General features: G+C 42.2%; 1 protein-coding gene across 17 annotated transcripts in view; it reads left to right on the forward strand.

The window, feature by feature from the left end:
• camk2g2 (calcium/calmodulin-dependent protein kinase (CaM kinase) II gamma 2) overlaps positions 1–18,204 on the forward strand; it is a 164,549-nt gene that overhangs the window by 1,725 nt on the left and 144,620 nt on the right. The gene's annotated exons all lie outside the window — the stretch shown is intronic.

Genomic DNA, 18,204 nt, shown 5'->3' on the forward strand with positions numbered 1-18,204 from the left:
TAAAAGAAAAGGAGACGCATTTATTTTGATGCACGGCAGCAACTCTCATTCTGGCGTTTGTTTCTCTTTAATCCCAGTGACTGCTAACACTGGTATCTGTACTTCTGTCAGACCAGGGTAGACAAACTTTCCCCAGAGAGAGAGAGAGAGAGAGAGAGAGAAAGAATCGCCTCTAAAACAGTGGTCTTCTCTGTTTTGTTTTGTTTTATTGTTGCCTGAATGCTCGCTATTCGCACGGCGACTGGATGCGGATGTGTGACGAGCCACAGACAGGAGAGGGGTGACTCAGGAATCAATCGGGATGTGTGGATGGAAATCTTATTCTCGCACCTGCTCTTTTTGCCGGGGATGTCCCCCCCAAAAAAAAAACACACAAAAGATAGAGCAGAGAAAGAGAGAGGGAGAAAGAGAGAGAGAGGGGGGGAGAGGGAGAGAGATCTGAGCTCTCTCCAGCATGTTTGTGGCTGAGGTTAAACGGCTATTAGCGAAGTATTGCTAAATGCATTTCGCCATCAAGTCTTACACCAACTGCGGCTCCTGACGCAGGCGGACAGTAATAGCAAAGCAAAAGTAAAAAAACGCAATGAGCAGCTCCCCCCCCCCCCCCCCCCCACACACACACACACATACACCCCACCCCACACCCCCTCTCTAAATAATTTATACCGAGATCAGAAACCAGTGACAAACCGCTTCTGATAATAAACACAGAACGAGACTCTTGACCGCAACATACAGCATCAGATACGAGACACACGGGGTGGGGGGGGGGAGAGGGTTTTAAAGTTTATAGTACACCCAAACTGTCAAAACTTCACACGGTTTTAGTTGCACATATCACAGGGCATTTTCCAGATCCAACGCTGTACTGCAGACTGATGTGTTACACCGAGTGTGGCTGAGACCTGCACAGGCAGCTTGTGATAATTCTATAATTTATATGAACTTTGTCGTTTCTCTATACTCGATGCATATTGTTTTCATTCACATTTATCAATCTTTTGCAAAGGAAGGTGTGCGGGTGGTGGGGTGTGGGGTGTGGGGATCTGGAGGTTGAAGGTTCCCCCTGCTGTTTGCGTATAGAGAGTGTTTGAAAAACTGTTGTTTTCGTCCGTACTATACAAAGCACTTACATCATCAACTCAACACATCGTTGGCGTAATTTGCAACTAAAGTTGAATGTCACCCTTCAACTATATATGTATATATATATATGATACTCTTAGATGACCGCTTTGCATTTAGTCCCGTACAGTGCCATCAAACGAATGCATTCGCGTTTACAAAGCGTGAATTATTCTAAAATAAATTGCTTTCTGTTTTGGAGACGAGATCGAGAGACGAAAGGTGTGTTTGATAAGAGCTGTGCTTTGGTGTGTTTAACCCCTTAACCCCCTTAGAGAGGGGTGGGTGGGTGGTTGTGTGGTGTCTGGTGGTGGTGGTGGGAGAGAATCTCTCTTTAAATGGATCTGAGCAATTGAATTCTTTTGACGCGGCCGTTTGCGCTCTGACCTGATGGATGGGTTACACAGTGCGTTATGGCGAGGAGGAGGGGGTGAGGGGGAGGGAGGGAGGGAGGGAGGGAGGGGGCATGTGGAGGGTAGGGGGAGGTCAGATCTCTGACTGAGCCAAAACTACTGACTTGACTATCCGGGTCACTCCAGCCGCATTGCAGGTGGCGAGAGCAAAGCAGTGGCTAATCTGATTTTTTTTTACCCCAAAATAAATAAAAGGTGTGTTAAAGCTCCTCCCTCTCCCTCTCTCTTTCTCTCCCCCTCCCCCCCCCCCCCTTCCCTCCCTCTCCCCCCGCTCTAAATGTGCGGAATAAAGGGATGAGCGGCTCCTCTTGGCCGCCCGGCTCAGGAGATGAATCACACGGTCCATATTTATATCACGCACTAAACTGCGACACACCGGGTTATTTATAGCGTCTCCTCCTGCTATTTTATCCAGGATCGGTATGAGCGGCAAATGTCACACACCGGCTTCCGAATTAGCTATCTGTCTGTCTGTGTGTCTCTCTATCTGTCTGTGCATCTCTCTATCTGTCTGTCTGTGCATCTGTCTGTCTGTGTATCTATCTCTGTGTATCTGACTGTCTGTGTATCTTTCTCTGTTTGTGTATCTGTCTGTCTGTGTATCTGACTGTCTGTGTATCTGACTATCTGTGTATCTGACTGTCTGTGTATCTGTCTATCTGTGTATCTGTCTGTGTATCTGTCTATCTGTGTATCTGTCTGTGTATCTATCTCTGTCTGTGTATCTGACTGTCTGTGTATCTGACTATCTGTGTATCTGACTGTCTGTGTATCTGTCTATCTGTGTATCTGTCTGTGTATCTATCTCTGTCTGTGTATCTGACTGTCTGTGTATCTGACTGTCTGTGTATCTGTCTATCTGTGTATCTGTCTGTGTATCTGTCTATCTGTGTATCTGTCTGTGTATCTATCTCTGTCTGTGTATCTGACTGTCTGTGTATCTGACTGTCTGTGTATCTGACTGTCTGTGTATCTGACTGACTGTATATCTGACTGTCTGTGTATCTGTCTGTGTATCTATCTGTCTGTCTGTGTATCTATCTGTCTGTCTGTTTGTGTATCTATCTCTGTATCTGTCTGTCTGTGTATCTCTCTCTCTCTATCTGTCTGTCTGTCTGACTGTCTGTGTATCTATCTATGTGTCTGTGTATCTATCTGTCTGTCTGTGTATCTATCTCTGTATCTGTCTGTCTGTGTATCTCTCTCTCTATCTGTCTGTCTGTGTATCTGTTTGTCTCTCTGTTTCTCTGTCTATCTATCGACCGATCGCCGCACTTGTTTGTGATGTCGAGCCTGTCCCTGTTTGTCCTTGGCGCACGTATCCCCTTTTTTTCTTTAACAAAAAACAAGAAAAAACAAATAAGACACACATTGAAATAAACACGGAAGGAGTTAATCGATCCGATCCCGAAACGGTGCGATAATAATAACAATAATAATAATAATAATAACAACGATAAAATAACCCCCTCCCTTGAGAAGCTCATCCCTCTTTGTTGTTAAAACGCGTGTTGGAAGATCCTCTCCGGCGCGGAATAACGACGAGGAAACAAGAGTTTGAATGCTGCTTTGCAAAGCACAGCGGCGGTGGAGAAGGGCTGTGGTAACTTCCTGACGTTTCGGTTAGTTTTAGTGGCTCTTAGTTAGCGTCGTTTCGATAGGAAGCGCCAGGGGACGCTCCTGTAACTCCAGCTCCTGACACACACAGTCCTCACAAGGCTCTCACACACACACAACACACACACACACACACACACAGCCAGACAGGCAAAGGCTACACACTGCAGCTGATTCAGTGCACTACTCCCTCCTCAAACCCACATTTCATCCACGTTTTCAGTCATGTGGAGTGGGTTTGGGTGTTTTTTCTGTCCTTGCGAAGAGCGCACCTAACCTGCCGTTTCGCATTAAATGCACTCAGAAAAAATTGTGTTCGTCGAATAAATGTTAGGAAAATACACTCACGATCGCAAGGGTTTTTTTTTTTTGGGGGGGGGGGGGGCGGGGGGTGTTTGGGGGGATTTAATTGCTACGGTGTCGCATTGCAATTTCTGTGCAAGAAATTGTAATTTCGTATTCATAAAATCTCCGCCAGGCCCACGCAGTATAACGCTACTGTCAATTTGAAATAATAAAACGAGCAGAATAAAGCGATATAATTTAATAACTAGATTTTTTTTAAAAATCCCTCGTTGTGTCAATTTGTTCACGTCCATGAGAATCTTTGTGGTATGCATCGTTGAACACTAGAGAAAGCACTCACCGATTTGTTATCAGGCTGGAAGGTGTGTGTACAAGTAGCTTGTGGTAGTTACCTTCTTGCATCTTTCCTCGAGATGCATTTATTTTTCTTTGATGGCTCTCAGTTGGAGATTGGGAACTTCACTGTGTGTTTGAGGAATCACAAAGGGGTTGTGAGGAGGACCTGGTACACTGCAGTGGTGCACACTGGACTGTACCAAACTGTGATCAAGCACTGGTACATTGTTATATATACATATATGTATACACTGTATGTCTCTGTACAAACAAAACAGATAATAGTGGCTTGTCCTGCTGTACAAGCTTCACCACTGCATCCGAGTACTGTTCGGTGGTCAGGCAAATGGATGCATGATATCCTTTGAGCAAATAACAACAATAACAAGATCACATTTGTATAGGGGTGAGGTAAGTGGAGTCTGTTTGGTGGGTCCACTAATGACACTGCTAATGCCAGACTAGTCAGCCCAGTCTTGGAGGGGCAGATGGGGACAGGGATTTCTTCCCATCCCAACTCCAGTTAATCCTGAAAGCTAGAAGCCCTAACAGGTAGGGTGGTGGAGCAGTGGGAAGTTTGCCAGACAGTGCTCTTAAATGGCAAGCTACGCAGTTTTAGCTGGTGAAACTAGAAATGTACCCCAACGCCCACTCTGGGGTCCCTAAGCCATGGCTCTTGTCAACCTGCGCCTAATACTGGTTGGAATTAGGTAAGCAGGTTGCATCCTTGTAGGGAAACGCATATTCCATTTCAAGACAGGGACATTTCTGTATGTTTGTTGCATGGAACATTCAATCTGATTTGTAAACTCTTAAGCATGGTGATGAGTTTCCGATCAGCTAACTCAGGACAGAGTATGTTTTGATCCTGGGGCCTTCCTAGTCTGATTGGCTCAGCTATTCACTAAATAAATTCACTGACCATTGAAGGAGCCTCATAATTTTTCCTCAATCTGTATTGCTGTAGGATTCAGTGGCAATGTGCCATGTATGGTGGGTAAAATATGTGTTCATAATTCCACATCCACATTTTTGGCATACTTCAAGTTAGTAATACTGGACCTAGAAACCACAAAACTAGCCATAATCTAATCAGTCAAATTCTTTATTTTCCTGCGTCCATGATTACCCAGTTAACATCGGTCTGCACAGCAAAAGCTCACCAACTTCAAAAGCCATATAAAGACAAATAATGACTAAGTAAAGAGCATTCTGTCAAAAGGCTGGAAGGTGTGCTTTACTGGTAACATTTGCATGTTACTCATTGCCAAGAAATACCAGTAAATCTCACTTCTCCCGCATTGACTTAAATGGTAGCCTGTCAAATGCCTTCCCTCTTGAAAAATCTCTTAATTTGATCATCAGCATTGAAATCATTCAGTTGCTTGTGAATTGTAACAGGAGATAACTTCTTCACTTTTGTTTGCTGGACCTGTTATTATCTTCTTGCTTATTCTCCCGGTTTCTCCCCTCTTGTGGTCTCTCACTGCATCACTGTGGTCTGGAAGAGCATGGGCAAACCCCTCCCACATCTCCATTGCTATCTTTCTTAAAGCAGCTGGTACGAGCTATGTGATACTTCTTTTTCCTGTTATTTGCTCTTCCAATAGTAGGGAGGTGAGTTGCCTCTGCTCAGCACTCCATACAGCAGAAGCAGGGTAGATATCATGAATAGGGTAGGCCCAACATTGGATCCAACATTTGCTGCCTGTTGTTGCACATTCTTATTACATTGCTGCTGTAATGTTGTGCAGTTTAACCTGTTCTTCTTTCTCAGGAACTCAGGAAGAACCACATTAATCTGGTGTGTGTGTGATGGGCAGTGGGTTGGGGGGGGCAGCGTAGGTGGAAGGTTCAGGCTCTTTCGTTGTTCATCAGGTGCATGCTTTGAGGAAAGAGAAGAGGAAGAATGCCCTTTGCTCATTCTATGCCTTTGAGTTGTAGCACCTCCTTCAGCCTAACCTGTTTCTCACCTGTTCTGTAGAATTACTGGAGGATCCTCTGTTGCTGTTTTATCTCACTCACTGCTGTGCAGAGCTTGTTTTTTCCCATTAGTTTGCTAAGTATCCTAAATTTACTTGGCAAATTGAGTGTGACAAAGAAAGAGGACTTTAAAATACTGTAATGAAGATCTTCAGAAGGAATAAACTCAAGGAAGATTTCTTCACCAGCACTGAGATGTTGCTAATGATACTGTAATCTTTATATAGAGAATAACAGATGGTTGGTTGTGTGTTACAAGCTGTAACACACTAGATGAGTTGCTATGACGCTATATAACCCATTAGAGCAAAGTTTAAATGGTTTATTCAGTCATCCGGATTTCAACACCGAGTTACGTTATGAATTACTCCAAGCCTTTATATTTTTATTCAATTACACAACACACTAATTTTTGTTCATTTCCAAATTTGAGTAGTGTCATTTATGGTGGCATTTTCCAGTTCAAAGCACTGATGTCAAAGTTGACATCTTCTGTTGCAAACAGTCCAGACTGTCTCAACAATCAAGTATGAGTATATATTTGTCGACAAGCTTTGATGCAACATAAGAGTCTTTCACCTGACCAAAACATTTGGCTTTCTTAAAACTTATTTTACTTTTATGTTTTTAAAAAGAATTAACAAAAGCAAATAAGCAATAGGCAGAGTTTCTAGGTCAGCATATTTTTCACTGAAGTTGTTTACTGGAAGGTGAAGGATGGTAGTTGTGTGGCTTACTTTCAATGCATAATTTTTTTTTCAAAATCCCTCCAAAAAAAAATTGGGCACTCAATCCACAACATTGTTGTGCGTAATTGGCTGCTGCATTTCACCCACAAAATACGCAGTCACTCCACTTTACAATATATTCTGTAAAGCACTTTGAGACGTCTCAATTATGTTATAAGGCGCTAAATCAAATGAAAGGATTATTATTACTTTTGCCTTATTCAATTTTTGTGAACATGACAGCAATTTGCAAAATGCATTTCTGGTTTCATAAAGGACATTTTCCAGTTTCAAATGCAGTGAACAGACATACCAGCAAGTTTTAAGGCATTCTTCATAAAGCATACCATGTGGTCAGGGTTTCATTTCCTCACCAGATAAATTGCAATTTCATCATTCAGGATATTTAGAAGACGTAATGCAAAGACAAAAAAAAACATTGACTCACAACTGATTACTTTTTTTAATTCTAATATATCTTCTTTGGCGATCACAGAAAAAAAGGGTTCTAGCAAGGAAACTTTTGACTTTAATTCACTAATCTCATGAACACACTGCACATACTGAAGCTAACATGCCAATAGTTTAATTTCTTAGTGCGGAACAGTAAGCTCCTATTTTGCAATGACTGCTTTGAAGTACCATATAATATTCAGCTAAGTGGTAATTGTTTTGCTTATCTTCAGCGCAACTAAGACTTTTAAGCACGCCGAGGCACTACCCTGTTCGAAGGGTACTAGATAAATGCAAGTTGGTGTTGTTTGAGTTCTGCTTGAAATAATACATGTGCTTCTTCTAAACCCCCTACAAACTTGCTCGCTCCTTCCGCTCAACGGGCTCCAGCCTGCTTCACGTTCCCCACTTCTCCCGCCCCCCCCGCCTCCTTCAAGACCCCTCCCAAGACCCTCCTCTTCGAACGTGCCTTCGGTTCCCCCAATGCACTCCACCCTCCCTGTTCCCGATCCCAGCTTCGGTAAGAAACACTGATTGGTCAGTGCCTTGGGACGGTCTCCCGATGCGAAAGGTGCTATCTATACAAATGTAATTTTGTTGTTGTTGTTCTTATATACAAAATGTTTTTTAAAAGCAAAAGTTTTTTGTATCCATTTGTAGCATACTAAAAATTAGGATGTAAACACTTCAGTATCAAAGTATATTGGTTCCTCTTTATTGACTCTATAATTCTGCAACTGTAACCTCATTGTAACCAATTGTATCCTACACTCCATGGTAAACAGCAGACTGTGTAACTAATGGTGGATAACGCTTATAATTACAGCAGTTTTAGAGCCAGAAGCCTGTAATGAAGTGTAGTGCAGTTCTTCAGCCGATGATAAAAATACAGAATTATTGTATGAGTCACAGGCATTAGCAATGTACCTGTCTCAAGGGAGAAGAGAGCAGTGTTAACGATTATGAAAAACTCAGAACCATTCTGTTCAGACTCTTTTCAAAATAAAGGACAAAACTTTTCTCTTCATTTCTACGCGTTTGAAAAACACCTTTTGATTTCTCATTATTATTTTCCTGAACTAATTCCAGGGGACTCGTTAATTTGAGTTACTGCATTGTGTTAAATAAGAACCTGGTTTACTATACATTTGCAGTCATTTGCTGCGGATTCTCCGAGTTTATGCTGCAGTATAAACATCAGTGGCCAACATGAGAAAATTGTTGAGCCTTTCCCAGGAATTGAGCCTGCATTATACAATTCTTCAAAAAGACTACATTCTTCCTTTTTGAACCAGAATTTAGTTAAACAAAATGATACAGCTATTCTTGACACAAGCCATTGCATCTGCTTATTCTCACTAACAAGTATCAAGACATGAGTCTTATTTTGGGGGATTAAAAATGTATTGTTTTTAATCATGCAACAGATTTTCTTTCAATATTCCCATCCCTTGTGCTAGGCACATTATAATCTCTTATAGTTATAAATTGGTGCCAGACTGGCAAATGGGAAACGAATGACGTGTCTGCTAAGCTTTATGAATATGGTTTTAACCTATGAAAATTCTGTTGGATAATAATAATAATAATAATCCTTGCATTTGATATAGCGCTTTTCACGTCTGGAGGACGTTCCAAAGCGCTTCACAGAACACGCTGTAAAGTGAATTTACTGTATATTTGTGGGCGAACGCGGCAGCCAATTGCGCACAGCAATGTCCCACAAACAGTCGTAGATTAAAAATGACCAATTTAGTATTGTTTTTGGTTTTGGAGGGATTATTATTAGGCGTGTGGAGTAAGGAAACTTGCCCAAGGTTTCGCCCTGCCTGGAATTGAACTAAGGTCTTTCGCTTGCAAAGCGAGTGCTCTAACTGCTGAGCTACAGGACTCCACGAGTTCACAGATGTTTCACAGATAGACTGCATGCTGGTTATGTCCTGGAACACCACATTCTATATGTTTCCAATCCAGCAATGCCCCAAACGCTGATTCTAGTTGGGTAGATGTGTTGATCTAGGAGTATGATTGTCAGCGACATCTAAAACATACAGTCATACAATACAGTAGTTGCAAATGTGGTTGTGGTTAGTAAAGACTGCTATACAGTATTTACATGTTTTGATGTGAAGTATTGTGGCTTTCCAAAATAACAAATTTACAAAGTATAATTGCACATCACTCTTATTAAATAGTCAGTAGCAAAGTAAGAACTCAATATATCTGAAGGGCAAACTTGGTGCATGACATAATTATTGTAAACTGGAACATGTTGAAATTTCAGTTACAATAACCCTTAAAGTGCAAATTAGTGTTATAACAAAATCTTATAATAAGGATGGTTGCCCACAAAAATACACACAGTCACACCACCTTACAATAAATCCTATGGAATGCTTTGAGACGTGTCTTTGTGAGTTATATCAAATGCAAAGATTATTATATAGTCAGCGTTTCTAACAATTTTGGACATTTTAACATATTTCTGAAACCTGTGTGGCAAGTAAAAAAAGTTGGATTAGATGTTCATGTCGTGATTTAATAGTGGCAGTGCAATTCTCAACCAGACAGCCCAGGCTTTTGTCCCAAGATGCATGTTAATTACATTTGCTAGCTAAAGTTGAACTGAGTTCTGGGTCGTATTATTAGGAGTTGAGAAGTCACTTTGGAGAAAGAAATACTCAAGTTGTCCATGTGTTTTGAATGCGAAAAGCGTTCTTTCCAACATTGCTCTTTTTTTGCACTGGGCTAGATTTTCTCGTAAATACTTCTCCTGGATAGTCATTCCAAACCTGTCAAGTGTCCAAACATATCACTGGTATCTCAGCTCACATAATCTTGAATGTTCTGGTAGCTAGAGCAATGGCTATGTAAACTGGACAATCTGTTGAAATCTGGCTGTACCTGTGACAATCTCTAAAGCCTGGATTGTCTCATCCTGTGAATGATGTGTTCCACAGGTTGAAAACATCAAAGGAGGCTGCTGTCCATCATGTCCATCTACAAATGTGCTGTGTGTTGACTGTGAGGGAAAATGTGTTAGATGAAGGAAATACTTGGAACATTGTTGGACAGTTGGACTTCAGAATTTTAACTTTATTCAATTTGCATTCATCATACTGTGCCATGCACATCTGTGTTGCCTGCAGATACACTTTGCTTCTAAGGAAATATTAAATGAATTATTAAATGAAAACCTGCATCTCTTGATGCATTTAAGTTGCAGTAGTAAATACATTCTTGTGTTTCTCCATGAAATAAATCAAATCATCTTTGTTAGCTTCTGAAGTAACTGGTTACTTTATATTTCACCATCATTGGGTTAAACATAAAATATCTGGAAAGTGTTACTTTGATATGAGAAATAAAGGATTTATGCTGTAGCGTTATCTAGTCACCCACATGGCACACACAAAGGTGTTTCCTTATAAATACTTTTATTGCATTGTGTCATATATAAATGATTTGATTGCTGTGCTACAGCTGCCACATATCTGTATATAATACTAAACAAGCCTGTTTAGTCAACAGATTATGTTCACTTTGAAGAGGCTTATAATGTTGGGATGGCAATCAAGGGAGATTCTTATGTACTCCTAATGGGCTAACGTATCCATCAAGAATATCAATCTGGAAATATTGATGTTTTATAGTGAGGAAAATATCACGTGTACCATCACATTGTGGAAGGCATGAGGAATGCTCTCTGGTGGGCAGCTTCCTCACCAGAAGAGTTTCTTGCCCTGTAGGCTACGCCTGAGTTTCACCTTTTGTGGGCAGGAGGCTGCCATCAACATCCAAGCCAGTTTTTAGAGACAAGAAACATAGTGCCCACCTGTCTATACCCATAGCTATTCTGTGAGTATAGCTGGGGCCTGGGAGCATCCATAAAGGAAATTTTATCTGAGTCTCAATTGACTCCATTTATGACTCCACAAATGCTATGTAGCATTTTAGTGCGTCCAGAATTTGGCAAATTGTTGAATTCAGTTCTTAAATTTGATGTTTTCTGTAAGTACATACAGACAACTGGCTTCAAAATTAAGTATGTATTTAAACATTTCCCAAATTCTGGATGCTCTGAAATGCTACATAAATAGAGTAAATCTAGACCCGGGTGGAATTCTGCAACCTCATTTATTTCCTTGTACTACATTTTGCTTGTGTTAAAGAGATAGTGAAATTGGGGTAAAAAGCCTGACAAGGCACTTCATACTTATGTTCAGGGAAGTGAGGGGTTGGGGGAGAGAGTATTAACAGTGATCAGCAAAGGTTCATTCTGGTAAAATATAAAACCCGCAATGAACTGGGGTAAAATACCCTAAACTTCCCCAAAAAAGACTTTGCAAAAAATGTGGAGCTGGATTGGAAAGCTTGGTGGGAGAAAATGTTAGCAGAATAAAACCAGGGTAAAATGGTACGATTTCTCGTTTAAAATTATTTTGTGGCCTTAAAATCAACAAAGGGTAAAATAGGTGCAGGAGCAGCCCAGGTTTCACCCCCCCCCCCCCCCCCCCCCCAGCCAGCCATCCCCTTTACCTCCAATTCCCCTTCTCACACTGTAACTATATTTTGTTCTGTTATTTTGTCACCAGCTGGATGGAGCCTCAGATTATCAGTGAGCATTCTCGTGTGGTCGCGGTCTCTGCTGACATTAGCCATGGAAACATTTTCCAGATTTCAGCACATATGACGCAGGGCACTCGAAGCATTATAACACCGTTGGCACCAAACACTGTGCTGACAACAGGCAAGAAAGCCAAAACAAAAAAATAATACTTGTATAGAAGTGACTTATTAATGTGTGCTAACAAAAATAACAACAAGATTACATTTGTATAACGCCTTTCATGTTGGGAGGACATCCCAAGGCGATGGACATTGTACAGCATTTCAGACCTGAGCTGGGGTCAGGGGGAGAGAAGGGAGGGGAGGAGAAGGGGGGTGGCCGATGACATAGTTGAAGAGGAGGGTCTTGAGGCAGGACTTGAAGGAGGCTAAGGAGGGGGGCGAGGCGGAGTGACTGGGCGATGGAATTCCAGAGGTTGGGAGCAGAGTGGCTGAAGGCTCTCCCGCCATTTGTGGGGCGGGTGGGTCAGGGGATGTGGAGCAGGCCAGAGCCGGCTGAGCAGAGGGAACGGGCGGGTTGGTAGGGGTTAGGAGGTCACAGCGGTAGGGTGGGGCGAGGCCATGGAGGGCTTTGTGGGTGAGGACCAGAATCTTGAACTGGGTCCTCTGAAGGATAGGGAGCCAATGGAGTCGGGCAAGAGTGGGGGGATGGGGTCACGGAGTTTGGTGTGGGAGAGGACACGGGCTGCAGAGTTCTGGATTATCTGCAGCCTGTGGAGGGAGGAGTTGGGAAGGTCAACAAGCTGGGCATTTGCATAGTTGAGCCTGGAGGTGACGAAGGCATGAACAAAAGTTTCAGTGGCCTGAGGTAGTGGCGGAGTTGGGTGATGTTACGGAGGTGAGGGAAGGCAGAGCGCGTCATTGACTTGGATGTGGGGAAGAAAAGACAGTTGAGGGTCGAAAAAGACACCTAGGTTCCTGACTGGCTTGGTGAATTGAAGTGTGCAACCATGGAGGTTGATGCTGCCAGAGCCTGAGGTGCAGAGGTGCTGGCGTGAGTCAATCAGGAGGGCTTCAGTCTTGTTCACATTCAAATGTAGGACATTTGCCCTCATCCAGGACTTGATGTCCGACAGACAGTCTGTCAGGACACCAGTGGTCCTGGAGTTGAGGGTGGAGGCAGAAAGATAGAGTTGGGTGTCATCCGCATACATGTGGAAGTTGACCCCATGTCTGCGGATGATGTCACCAAGGGGGAGCGTATAGATATTAAAGAGGAGAGGGCCAAGGACAGACCCCTGGGGGACACCAAACGTGACAACGCGGGGGCTGGAGGAGAAAACGTTAGAGGCAACAAAGTGGAGATGGTGAGAGAGATAGGAATTGAACCAGGCAAGGGCAGGTCTGTGGAGATTGAGTAAAGCGAAGAGGCGGTGTATGAGGATAGAGTGGTCAACAGTGTCGAAGGTGGCAGAGAGGTCGAGGAGGACAAGGAGGGAGGGAGCTCTGATCACAGATGTTCAGAATGTCATTAGTGACTTTGACCAGGGCTGTTTCCGTGCTGTGGGCAGCGCAGAAGCCGGATTGGAGGGGTTCAAAGAGGGAATGGCGAGAAAGAAAGGAGCGGAACTGGGACGCGACGACTCGTTCCAGGACCTTGGAGAGGAATGGGAGATTAGGGATGGGGTGGTAGCTGGAGAGGAAGGATGGGTCCAGGGAAGGTTTTTTCAAGATGGGGGTGATGATGGCTGTTTTTAGGGGGTGCGAACTGACCCGGTTGACAAGGAGAGGTTGATAACGTCGGACAGGAGAGGGGCCAGAAGGTGGAGTTGGGAGATGAGGGGAGAGGTGGGGATGGGATTGAGGGAGCAGGTGGTGGGTTTGAGTTTGCGGACAGTCATGGTGAGGGAGGAGGGAGAGATGGGGGGGTTAATGAGGGAGAGGTGATGTGGGGGTAATGTGTACTGTAATGTGTGGGTCGGTGTGAGAAGTAATATGAACCTGTGCCATTCAGGTCTCTTGCCTCAAATCCAGTGTCATGAAGCCTTGTTATTCAGACTTCTCATTGAAATAGATCCTGGCACCACCCTGTAGGCTACCCCTGAACTCGACACCTTGCAGGGCATTAGCTGTTGCTGGATCGATTATTGCCTCTATGAATCTTTTTGTACTTCCTTCAGTAAGGCAGTGTCCCTAGTAATGTTTGCAGCATCAGAAGTTATTTTGTTGAAAATTTCAAGAACAAAATTCTTTACAGTTTTTTTTCCCTACAATTTTTATTAATTGTAATTATGCCCCTTTTTNCCACTTTCCCCACTGCCACTGGTGGCATGTTCTGATCTGAGAGCATGGGAAAGTGACCTCGGGCCAGGCCTCCTCTTATCCCACTCTGCCATCAGCACATGACGACTTGTGGTTGCTATGTCGTTCCTCTTGGCTACAATAGCGAGCCTGTAAGACTCCTTGAATCGTCCAAACAGTAACTTTTGAAGAGCAAAGGGATAAAATATTCCCCTCCAACCCTCAGGACAAATTGGACATTTTTCAAGTTGTGGACTTGTGAGGCAAGAGTAATGGATGCACTCGGATAACATCGTTCAGTAATTCATCTCGCTCAGTAGCCCAATTGTAGAGAACAATCCAGTTCTTCAAAGGGGGCTACATTAGGACTGTTCAAAGTGTCAAGCCAGAAGAAGGATTTCAAGGACAGGAATGCTGGAAAATCAACACTGAATAAAGATTATACTTTCAGCAAAGGCATTCTGTTTACAATGACAGGATGGCTGTATGTTCCCTCTTCTCCCCCCCCTCCACACACATACTGGCTGTTAATGTTTGGAGCTGGTGATAGTTCAGTTTGTTGATCTGAGCTTGTGATCCAGATTTAAGGAAGAGTTAGACAGCTACTCATCCACATAAATGTATTCGCCCCAAACACAACAGCACCCTTGGTGCCAAATTCACTGCAAGTGTTGGCATTCAATCTCTTTTTGATCAACACTGGTCAACATGGGGATTTTATTAGCGTGATACTTTTATTTTTCTTGCCTGGATGTAGTTCCGTACTCTTATCCTACTGTGCAACAAAAAGTTCCTTTAAATTTTGGAACCTGTCGTTTGAAAACAATTTGCATCAGCAGCAGCGAGCACAACTTGTGACTCCAGAACCCACTGAGCTTCTGGTGCAGTAACTGCATTGCAGTGAACAGCATTGTGACCAATTGGTAAGAATGCTATGATGTTTGTTTTATTTTAAATAATGCGGTAAGGGAATAAAATGGTGGTTGCCACATTGTGTCAAAGAGCTCTTGTTTCCTTCTTGTCTTGGAGCATTTTATGACAACAGCAGTTGCTGGTCATTGGTGTGGGGGTAATGATTGTTGAGATAAGTAAAGGTAAGAAACCATGAAATGAGAAAAGTCCCATGAAATCTGTTCCTTTCATGGATCCCTCAGAAACCTGCCACTTTACTCACTTTATCCCCGAGACAAAATTTTGCATAGGCGCTGCACGACCCCAAAGGCTAATTGTACTTGTCAAGGATATTGACCATCTACATTGTTCAACACTGGCCTGCTTTCGTGCACAGACACATTCCTACCTCCTTCCAGTCTCCAGCAGCACAGAATCCATTGCTTTCTGCAAGGCATTTGTTAAACTTGAGGATTGGTGCTATGCTGATTTTTGACTGGATTTCTTAATTTGTTATCAGGACTGTGACCGGAGGGAACCTCTGAAAATGCAGTGAGCCAAGTGATTCCCGACCACGCGGATGCCTGCAATCCATAATTAAGAAATTCAGTTAGAAATCATTGTAAAATTAACCCCACAGTCTACATTTGCCCCTATCTTTCACTAATGTACTTACTTGACAGAGTTAATCAAAACAATCATGAACTACTTTAGTTTGGAGTCTGTTGCACATAGTCCCTCCTCTTTGGGAAATGGTTCCTCCTAAATCACTGCTTGTTCATCTTGATCCTATGCATTCGAATTCCACCCTCACAGCTTAAGTCAAATCGCTTGCTCACGCCTGCATCATCTATATCTCTCCGCATTTTAAAATCGTGGATCATGTCATTCACACCCCTCACACAATTCTTTAGCTTTTAGCCTTATAACTCAGAGGCTGTATTCTTGGAACTGTTGTCTTGTCTCTTTGTAAAGCAGTATGGCGTGATCTGTACTTACAGAAGCAGTGTTGTGAACAGTACACAAAAAAGCCAATGAACATGTTCCATAGTAAAATCTTATCTGAATATCTGTGATGATACAATTGATATAGGGTGTGTTATTTGCAGCTAATTCGCAGCAAAAACTGTTTAAGCAGCAAGGTTTCATCTTGGTGAGCCTGCCAGCTGTTTAAACTGGATTTACATGCTCTTTGGCTTATCTCTTGCATTGGATAAAATGGTAATAGGTTATTAAACACATATTTGCTGTTGACAATAAGACAGCTAGAATAATTTTACAAGACAATAACGCATTCCAAACTTCAGATAAGCAATGACAATCGTTCTTGTAGTTTATGACATCCTTAGGGTGTCAATGCTTTGTAGACTGCTCCAGCTTGTAACCTCTACATATTGACTGCTATTTCTTGGTAGTCAGCAGTTGACTCCCGCTCAATAAACTAGCAGTTCCAAAATTAAACGTATATGATAACATTTTATGGATATTGTAGAGTAGGATTTCATGGCTATAATATTACTCCAGCTTACAATGACGATTTAGGCTTCACTCTTGTCAGTTGTTTTGTCACCTGAGCCGCTCAATAAGATTGCTGCTGTGTAATCTATCCCAGCTCAAACCATCCATTATTCTTCATGCACTTTCACATAGATTTGTTTTTAACAAATCTAACAATTTTGCTAAAGGGCAATGTATGAATGGAACACCATAATGTGTGTCAACCTAGCACCTTTAACAATACTCTTGCCTCTGGGGCAGGAGATTGTGAGTTCAAGTTCTCTGTTGGGACTCTATTTAGCCCTTAATCCACCTGACATTTCCAGTGCAACCTAAAAGGTGATGCCATTTGTTAAACCAAACCTTGATTGCTGGTTAAGGATCAAAAGATAGTATCTGAAAAGAGTTTCTCATAATAACCTGGTCAACAATTCTCAAGATTAATTGCTCATTCACCTCATGACCATTTGTGGTACCTGACACATTGGTCTACAGAAATGATTACTACCGCAAATATGAGTTCCTGTTGTTCTCCTGAATACTACTAGACAGTGGAACTACAACATTCAATTGTAGAACTGTTTTATCCCATGAATATGGGTAAAACTGCCAAATTGTACAATAAACTATGTTGAGTTTGTACCAGATAGTAACTATCAGAGTGAAGAGCTCTTTTAGATAATAATACATTGCCAGTTTTAAGCCTGCCGGTAGGTTTAATCTTCTTAAATCAGATGCACCTATTTTGAGTGAAAGGCACAAGATAAATCCGTACGTGCCACTGCATGAAAGTCAACACTGGACTTTATATCTTGGTGGCCGCCACTTTGTGTTCATGTAATCTCATCCCTACTGGTCTAAAGTAGTAGTTGGTATGCTGTTGCATGGTGTGCAATCTTGTACGCCAGCTGAGAACTGACAGGATACAACCAGTTGCATTAAGCGAGTGTGAATCATAGGCACCCCTGGGAACTGGACATGCACCTACTGGATAGAAGTTGGGTGTTGGCCAGCATCAAGCTGTGAAAGATCTCCCATGATATCCTGGACTCTGCAACTTCATCAAGAACAATTTATTGTAGTTGCGGTTAGTAATGGCCTTTTGAAGAATGACGAGAAAAAGTTATCTTTGAACGCGCTCAAATTGGAAGTACTATAGATTTTACAAAAATGGATTTAGTTAGTGTCTAATTTTAAAATTTTGTAAAATTATACAATTCTTTGTATCCATGAAACAATAACAATCCTTCTACCTGATAAATAAAGCCCCTAATTACATTGTCGAGTGTCTCAAAGTGCTTCACAGGATTTTATGTTGAAATGTAGTCAAACATGACAGCTAGTTTGGACACAGCAGTGTCCCACACATGGCCACAAAGTGAAGTAATTTTATTGGGGGGATTGTTGGTCAGAAAAACAGGAGAAACTCCCTTCTCTTTTCAAAAGGGCCATGGGATCTTTAACGTCCTTCTGAACAGGCAGATGATTCAATGTCTCAAGGATTGTATGGAAACAGTAAAGTGATTCTGTTCATTAAGAAATAAAGAAAAACAACTTCAGTTTAACATAGACATTACTTTTTGTTGTCAACTTCATTTGTCTTAAAGAATTTTATTTTATGTTAAAAAATGCTTCATTTTATCTCCACTTTCTTATTCTAATTTCAGAGAATGACATGTTAATTTTTTTCCCTGCGTATGTGATATGCAAAAACAATTGTGAAGATGTTACATTGAATATAATGATGACTACCTCAGGGCTGTCAAACAATGCTTAAAATTGGAATTCACAGTTAGCCTCTCCAAACGGATGTCAATCACGGCAAGTGAAGCTCCGCAGAGGTGTTGGGTGGATTTGCCAAAGATCTGGCAGCCATTTTGCGGCTGTTTTCATTCCTGTGAAATTAATTTGTGTAATACAGCAACAAACAACAAAACAACAACTTGCATTTATATAGTACCTTTCACGCGGGGTAGCGTCTTTAT

Source organism: Callorhinchus milii, unplaced genomic scaffold (assembly GCF_018977255.1).
Source record: "Callorhinchus milii isolate IMCB2004 unplaced genomic scaffold, IMCB_Cmil_1.0 Scaffold7, whole genome shotgun sequence".
NCBI lineage: Eukaryota > Metazoa > Chordata > Chondrichthyes > Chimaeriformes > Callorhinchidae > Callorhinchus > Callorhinchus milii.